Source organism: Lynx rufus, unplaced genomic scaffold (genome assembly GCF_022079265.1).
Source record: "Lynx rufus isolate CCGP_SWC_20201006 ecotype Redwood Valley unplaced genomic scaffold, mLynRuf1.p SCAF_2, whole genome shotgun sequence".
Lineage (NCBI taxonomy): Eukaryota > Metazoa > Chordata > Mammalia > Carnivora > Felidae > Lynx > Lynx rufus.
This window is the reverse complement of record NW_025814834.1, coordinates 204629686-204638555: the sequence shown is the minus strand read 5'-3', so window position 1 is coordinate 204638555 and position 8870 is coordinate 204629686.

Genomic DNA, 8870 nt, shown 5'->3' with positions numbered 1-8870 from the left:
CAGGAAGCTAAGAGACAGAAAAAGTAAAAAAATAAAAAGGCAAAAATAATCCATGACACGCAGCCCCGTCGGACAGCAATTTGGCACTGCGTCTCAAAAACCTGCAACGTGCGGGTAACTTTTGCCCCAGAAATTTCCTTCTCAGGAATTTATCCTGAGGACAATCACTGGAGCAGACAAGGAAGGGAACAGGAAATATGTTCCAGAATGTTCCTGGTGGCAAAGGAAAAGCTGTGACTCCTTGGCTTTGTTCTGGCAGGAGGAGACAGAGGAAACCATTTTCTCCTTGTTGCTGGGCCTCAGGGAGGCTGGAGGGACCTGGACGCTGTTCAGGGTGGACCTGATCAGAGATCTGTGCTCCTGGGAAGAGTTTGGCTCTCCCCGGCCACACAGCCGCAGGCCGAGGCCCAGAGCAGGAGAGCTGGCTCCTAAGGCAGCCAGTGGAAGCATCCAGAAGCCTATGGCTTTTGGATGTCGTAGGCTGTGATGCCCAGCAATCTGTATTTAAGTTTTTCTTAAAAACAATTGTTAGAATTGTTTCCTTTCTATCAGCTTTGAGTCTTTGGTAAAGTTTATTTGCCGACATAGCCAAATCTCAGCAATACAAGAATGTGGGACTATCTAGACTTCATTTCTAATAGGAAATAGTAAAAAAGAAAGAAAGAAAGAGGAAGAGCCTCCATATGCCCCACAGTAGAGGGCTTTCTAAATGAATAATGATACGTCCGAAAACGCAAGCTGAGCACAACCTCGCATGTGAATGGTGCTGGAGAAAATGTTTGGCGGCCGAAGATTCCCCATATTTTGTCAAATGAGAGCGAGCATGGCCTATACTATGTACGACACAAGCCTGATTAAAACAAATACACACAGAGAGGGGGAGAAAGTCTTAAATGATATGATTGTAATATGGAAATATTAATGGAATTATCTCTGGGTGGGAGTAGAATTACAGGTGATTCTTATTCTCTTTCCTTTGCTTATCTGCACTTCCTAAAGTGCTTATAGGCAAGATATATATTTTTTTTATATTAAGGAAAAGCAAGGCTACTGAGCAAAACAAAAAGACATTAAAGAAATGCGTTGAGCTAGGCTGTACCCACCTTCTGCAATTCCCTTTCCTCTCTCTTGGCCAGACTCCCTCTTCTTCAAAGCCAGCTGGGATGGTTTCCTCTCCTGCAAGATGCTCTTGACAAGTTTAGCCCCCAGCAGGTTCACTTAAAAAAAAAAAAAATTATTTATTTATTTGAAGAGAGAGAGAGAGAGGGAGGAGCAGAGAGAGAGAGAGAGAGAGAGAGAATCCCAAGCGCAGAGCGCGACATGGGGCTCGAACCCATAAACTGTGATATTATGACCAGAACCGAAGTCATGAGTCAGATGCTTAACTGGCTGAGCCACCCAGGCACCCCAACCACAGGCTCACTTTAAAGGTCCCTTTAGGGCTCTGATTCTGCACATTGGCATTGTCCAGTGCTATTCTTCAGGTGTGCTCCTGTTTAAGACTGGAAAGGACAAGGGGCACCTGGGTGGCTCAGTTGGTCAAATGTCAGACTTTGGTCACGATCTCATGGTTCACGGGCTTGAGTCCCATGTCGGGCTCTGTGCTGACCGCTCAGAGCCTGGAGCCTGCTTTGGATTCTGTGTCTCCCTCTCTCCCTGCCCCTCCCCTGCTCATGCTCTCTCTCTCAAAAAAGAATAAACATTAAAAGAAAAAAGACTGGAAAGGACAACTCAGGCCAGGGCAAGGTGAGACATTAGCACCATCTTTGAAAAACCCTAACTGTAACCCTAACCCTAACCTGTTGCGTGAATAAGAGTCTCCTTTTATGTAACAGGAAAACGGGGGTGGGGAGGGGAAGTGGGAACACATATTAAGGAGACAAATTCTTTTGATTTAAGGAAATAGCTTTCAGTACGGCGGTGTGGCTGATTTTAGGATGGGCTGCTCTTGGTTGCTGGCGGTATTCAGTGAATGGCTGTGACCACTGGTAGATATTTCATTATAATTCCATTCTTTGGTCTTTAAAATTCAATGGCTCTTGTCTATCCAGTGAGGGAGAAAACATTCTGAATGCAAAGAGATCTTCCACGTGGCTGAGTATAGAGCAACTATCCAACATTCAATTGGCCTTTAAAAAAAAAATTAATGTTTATTTATTTTTGAGAGAGAGAGAGAGCGAGAGCGCCAGGGAGGGGCAGAGAAAGAGGGAGACACAGAATCTAAAGCAGACTCCAGGCACTGAGTTGTCAGCATAGAACCCGATGCGGGGCTTGAACCCACGAACCGTGAGACCCTGACCTGAGCCGACGTCGGACACTTAACCAACTGAGCCACCCAGGCGCCCCTAAATTGACCTTTATAGCAGCAGATTCACCCTGCTGGTTCTCTCTGGTTCAGCTTCCCAGAAAAACGCATTTGTTTGCTTTCTAATAAATTTCACCAATGTACCTTGCATCGTCTTGCCTCTGAGCCTTTATCCAAGCTGTGCTGCTGCCTGGAATACACTTCCCACCCCCCTTTTTTTCCTAATTCTGGCTCATTCTTCAGACCTCTTCTCAAATTCTCTTCCTCCAGGAAGCCTTCCCTGTGTGAGCCTCTCACCAGGTTGGGTTAGGAGCCCCAGTTGTGTTCCCCTGGCCTCCTGAATCTCACCCGTCCTCAGGTATATCACACTGTAGGATTAGTTTCCTGCTGTTGCCAACTGTGGGGACAAAAGGTGTAATTTGCTCCCCTCGATCTCTCAGTGGATCAGCCGAGAGGAAATAGCCGGTAATATTTTCTCAATGAAAAAAAAAAAAAAAGCACATCTTAAAATGACAAATACTCAGGAATGTGACGTGCCTGCTTCCGTCCCTTCTTTCAACACCCAGGGATGTCGGAACCAGTTCTGCAGAAGCAAGAGCACCAGAGGGCAGAGGGCTGGGGGAGGGGGGAGTGCTGTTCCCTTGGTTGATGACTCAGCAGTCAGAGAGCCTGAAGGGGGTCCCTGATCCTTCATGGCGGGGAAGAACGAGGCAGGTGCAGAGCCCTGGTGATCTACCCCCAAGCCTCTTCTTAGAGAAAAGCCTGAGAATCAGACTCACTTTGCAGTCCGTGGCTCCAAGTCTCAGCTGTGTCGATTGGGGACATTGACTTACTGTCCCAGGTCGGGAGCCTGGGTCTGGTCCCAACCTTGCACCTGACTCTAGGTGACCTTAGTGGGCCTTGTCCCCTCTCCGGGCCTCAGTTTCTCTGTCAGTGAGGAGGCTTGGCCCAGAAGGCCTCTAAGAGCTCTTGGAATTTGAATGGCCCCCGTTTCTATGTCATTAAGGGGTTGGAAATCCCGGAATTCCATTCATGGCTACTGCCAGTGACACACGCACACATTCAGCCCAGTGTTTATTGACTCTCCTTATAATTTCAGCTGTCTCTCGGGGTGAGGAATTCTTGAAGCTCATTACCTGCTTAGAAGACCATGCTTCTGCATAAAAACAAGATCTGTGTAAAAGACCTCTCTGACCTCAGCCGTAGCAATCTCTTACTCAACACATCCCCAAAGGCAAGGGAATTAAAAGCAAAAATGAATTACTGGGACCTTATGAAGATAAAAAGCTTCTGCACAGCAAAGGAAACAACCAACAAAACTAAAAGGCAACCAATGGAATGGGAAAAGATATTTGCAAACGACATATCGGACAAAGGGCTAGTATCCAAAATCTATAAAGAGCTCACCAAACTCCACACCCGAAAAACAAATAACCCCGTGAAGAAATGGGCAGAAAACATGAATAGACACTTCTCTAAAGAAGACATCCGGATGGCCAACAGGCACATGAAAAGATGCTCAATGTCGCTCCTTGTCAGGGAAATACAAATCAAAACCACACTCAGATATCAGCTCACGCCAGTCAGAGTGGCCAAAATGAACAAATCAGGAGACTATAGATGCTGGCGAGGATGTGGAGAAACGGGAACCCTCTTGCACCATTGGTGGGAATGCAAATTGGTGCAGCCGCTCTGGAAAACAGTGTGGAGGTTCCTCAGAAAATTAAAAATAGACCTACCCTATGACCCAGCAATAGCACTGCTAGGAATTTACCCAAGGGACACAGGAGTGCTGATGCATAGGGGCACTTGTACCCCAATGTTTATAGCAGCACTCTCAACAATAGCCAAATTGTGGAAAGAGCCTAAATGTCCATCAGCTGATGAATGGATAAAGAAATTGTGGTTTATACACACAATGGAGTACTACATGGCAATGAGAGAGAATGAAATATGACCCTTTGTAGCAACGTGGATGGAACTGGAGAGTGTGATGCTAAGTGAAATAAGCCATACAGAGAAAGACAGATACCATATGGTTTCACTCTTATGTGGATCCTGAGAAACTTAACAGGAACCCATGGGGGAGGGGAAGGAAAAAAAAAAAAAAGAGGTTAGAGTGGGAGAGAGCCAAAGCATAAGAGACTCTCAAAAACTGAGAACAAACTGAGGGTTGACGGGGGGTGGGAGGGAGGGAAGGGTGGGTGATGGGTATTGAGGAGGGCACCTTTTGGGATGAGCACTGGGTGTTGTATGGAAACCAATTTGACAATAAATTTCATATATTGGGAAAAAAAATAAATAAATAAAATAAAAAAAAAACAAAAAAACAAACAAACAAAAAAAACAAAAAAACCCCCCCAAAAAACAAAAATTGGTTAACTCAGAATTTAAAAACATGTAATTATATACCTATATGAAATAAAGTTACAGCCTTAAAAAAAAAAAGTGAATTTTACTAATGTAGATTATAATGTAATAAAGCTGACTGAAAAAATTCAAAAAAAAAAAAAAAGATCTGTGTCTCAAGCTAGAACTGGGGGACAAATTTCACACACACCGTGGGAGCCAGGAAGTGAACAGAATGTGGGCTTTGGGCAGACAGACCCCAGTTCGAATCACAGCTCTGAACCCGAGGTGTGCAGGTAGGTCTGTAGACCGTTTCTGAGGAGGGGCTCTCATGTGTCTCCTTTGTTGCAGAAAGAGGAACCAAAGACCAAGGGAAGTCCTTTAAAAACCTTTACAAAAACCTGGACCCCTGGGCGTGTGGGCATGGGGATGGCTGGAGTGATACACATTCCCTCAGGGTCTGAGTTGCCCATAGCTCCTGAAGCCAAAATTCAGGGACAGGGGAAGCAAGGGCATTGCATTCTACAAATTAGGCATTGCAGCTGGACTGCAGTTATTTGCGGGGCTGGGGGTGGGTGGGGTGGTATTCCGTGACAGAGCCTGGAGCTCAGAGATAGGCATGGGGGGTGCGGGGAGTCTGAGCCCCTCTTGGAATCTGGCTGCTGAGATGTCCGTGTAGCGCCCCGAGAAGCCGGGGCTTACAGTGGGGAGTATGATTTGCGCGAATGGATGGGACTCACCCTGGAGGGAGGCACTGACGCCTGGAGAGAAGCCTCCCACCTCCTGCTGATGATTTTCCCAAACCTCTCATTCTGTGTCATCACGTGCCAAGGGGTGGGGCTGCCTGGGCTGGAATGGGTCCTGGGGCCAACCAGTATCTCTTGAGTAATTGACTCATGGAACCGACTCGCTCATTTAGATATAATTTCTGGTCTTTTTTTTTTTTTTAACCCCCAAACTCTCATCACGTTAGCCCCACTTTGCGCACAGTGAATACACTCAAGGAAGCTGGAAGCTAACAGCCATCGATCAAGTCCTCAATGACGGGAAATGAGAAGTTACAGTTAGGGGACAAAGGTACTGTTTGGTCTCCCACTTCTGTTCCTTTCCTCGCCATTCACTCACCGAGCAGCACCGATCGCCCCTCGGAGCAGATGCTGGGTTGAGGAAGGACGGTTATTCACGTGGGACAGGAATTTGGGATCTGGGATGGTGTCACCTAATGCACGATCTCTGGCTGTCTTATATGTAAGCCAGTCAAGGCCAGCCCTTTACCGACTCCAATTCATAGATCAGTGCCCTCGTTCATTCCTTCATTAATTGATTCAAAACCAAACTTGCACCCCATGCCAGGTGCTGGTGCCAGGAGGAAAACTCCCTTCCCTAAAGGACTTCTTGGGATGCGACACGCGGTACCCTAACCACTCCCTCTCCCAGCTCCAAGAACCCGTGCAATTCAGCAGCCCTGCGAACCCACCTCTGTCCACATGATGGGCAGCAAACAGGTCAAGAGACCCTCCAAAGGCCTGGTGTCAGAAGGCAGAGTGGGAGGTGATCAGGATCACTCAGAGAGAAAGTTCTGCCCTGTTGTCTGGAAAGGATCTACTGTACATCCATTCAAGGAGATAGCTGCTGCAACCGGACCACAAGCTGTAATATGCACAGTCTCTTTGTGAATTGGTGAGGATATCTGGTTACAAGAAACAGGCAGCCCGGGGAGATGGTTTAAAACTCCGATGCCAGAAGGCTAGGGACAGGGCTGCAGCTGGGCTCCGGGGATGGACGGGAGCCAGGGTTTATAACTTCTCATCTCGGCAGCTCACCTGGATGCCTCATTCTTGTTTCTTCTGCACATGGTGCTTTCCTGCTCCTTGGAGAGGGAAACAGGGCCATCGCAGGTTGGAATTTACATGTTCTACACCCAGGCAGCCAAGACTTCTGAATTCCCCGGAAAGGGACTTGTTGGATCAGCTCAGCGTGGGTCTAGCACCTGCCCTGGCACCGGTAAATGGTGACAATCTGCAGGTACCGTGCTGGCCAGTTACCAAGTGGCCTTGGGACAGTCACTGGAAGCTGGGAGCTTCTTCTCGGCAGAGATCTACTGGAATGAGTTCGGGTTTGCAAGGCCAGCCACAGAGGATGTTCTGTATCCTTCCACGGACCACTGTTGCAATAGGGTGTGATGTCAGGGTGGCGGACACAGCTTGGGCCTGACTGTAGCTAGCGGTGTGAGTGTCCCGCCCCCGCCCCACGGCACTCACCTTTCTCATGCACTCAGCTTGATGGCTTCCAATTGCACATGTCTACGACTTGTGGGAGAGAGTGGCCCTCTGTATAGGGTTGATGGGCATGGTGAATACATTCCCAGGTCCTGCTCCTACAGAACAAATCTGCAGAGTTCCATACTGAACTCCCAAAGCCCTCCAGGGGGACTGAGTCCCAACTGCCCAGAACAGTGACCTATCTGGTTATGTACCTGAACAGGCTGCTTTCTCTCCCTGCTTGGCTTCCCACTCCCCTCTTGGTGCTTTCTGGAATCCCAGAACTGCCTCTTACTCCCAAATCCCAGTCTCTGGGGCAGCCGCTGGGGACCCCAACCCAAGATCCTTGTGGGATGAGTGGTGAGGACCCTTTGAGAAATAATAGCAGTACATCTCCATTCAATCCTGCCATTTTCTCTAAAAACAGATACCAAAGACCATTAGGGGATTATTTAAATGTGATATAAAACTAGAACATTAGAAATAGATACAAACACCTAGGTACAATACATAATCTCAGTGCGCTAAAGAATTACAATGTTGGGGCACCTGGGCGGCTCAGTTAAGCATGCAATCCTTGATTTTGGCTCAGGTCACGATCCCAGGGTCTTGGCATGGAGCCCTGCGTCAGACTCTGTGTTAAGCAGGGAGCCTGCTTAAGATTCTCCCTCTCCCTCCACCCCTCTCCCCTGCTTGCACTCTCTCTCTCTCTCTTCCAAATAAAATTTTAAACAATTATTTAACAAATTTTTATTCACTTAAAAAAATAAAGAATTACAATGTGGCTTTAGCATAAGGCATCTCCCCCATAACCTTCAACCGAGGCCGCGGCCCTGGGGCTCACGCTATGCACTTCCCGGCTGCCCTGTACACGAGGGCTCTGTAAACAGTTGAGTGCTGAGCATGCCGAACAAATTATTATACTGAACATCATGCTCTCTCCTAACGCTTCCTATGGCTTTTTGTTGATGACTTAATGACTCTAAAAGAGCTGGCACTGAGAATTACTAAAAAAAGCTCGGCCTATCTCAGAAATGAAACTTGGAAAACAATGCTTGAAAAAATAACAAGGCTTAAAAACACACACGCGCGCGCACACACAACAGCAAGGTTTAAGGAAAGGGATCGAATGGTTCCTTCTCAGAAGCCCAATACTGATGATAGCTTTTGGTTTTTTGAAGTTACCTCCATGAAGCAGCTGGGTCTCAGAAAGAACGTCAGTTAGCAACCGTCTGGGCATTTTCCTGAAGACTTGGCCCTGAGCCACAGCCTTCCCTAGCTCTGTGGCTTTCAGTGTGTTTTCCCTCCTCTGTGCTCAGGGATGTGGACAAGCCCTAACTCCTGCAGAAATGCATACGTGTGGGTGTGTGCATGTGCACGTATGTGGGAGCCCCAGCAGTGGCGAAGGCCTCTTGTCAGTTTAGTGCCCCTCGGAAATCCTTGCTGAGACTGACGCGGCCAAGGGCACAGGGGTTGGTCCAGCTGGCCAGAGACCAAAGAGCTCATCTATAGTAAGAGCACATTTCTTTGTTTGAAACAAAAGACAGGTATTCAATCAAACAAGCAGTGTGCTAACTTTTTCTTTAGCAGGGGAGCCCCCTCCCCACCGAGCACAGCCTCCCACGGAAGGCCATGGGGTGGAGCGGGACACTGGGAGACCGCTCTGGCTGTCGTGGGGGTCCAGTAGTCCCTGGCAGCCTCCGCCCATGAAACCCAAGACTGTTTGGGAGCGTGGTTGGAGAACCCCTAGACCAGATTCCCTTTTCTGGATCCTTCATTTAATGTCGTGCCTTCTTGTTGCCTTCAGAACAACAAGCTTGTGTGGGTGAAATGGCTACAAAGATGCTTTTTTCACAAACGTCGAAACGTAAGTTCTGGCTACACGGCAGGGCCCAGGTCTCGGAGCCATGATTGTTCGGATGCTCAGCCACAAAATGACAAAAAGCTTGGTCCCT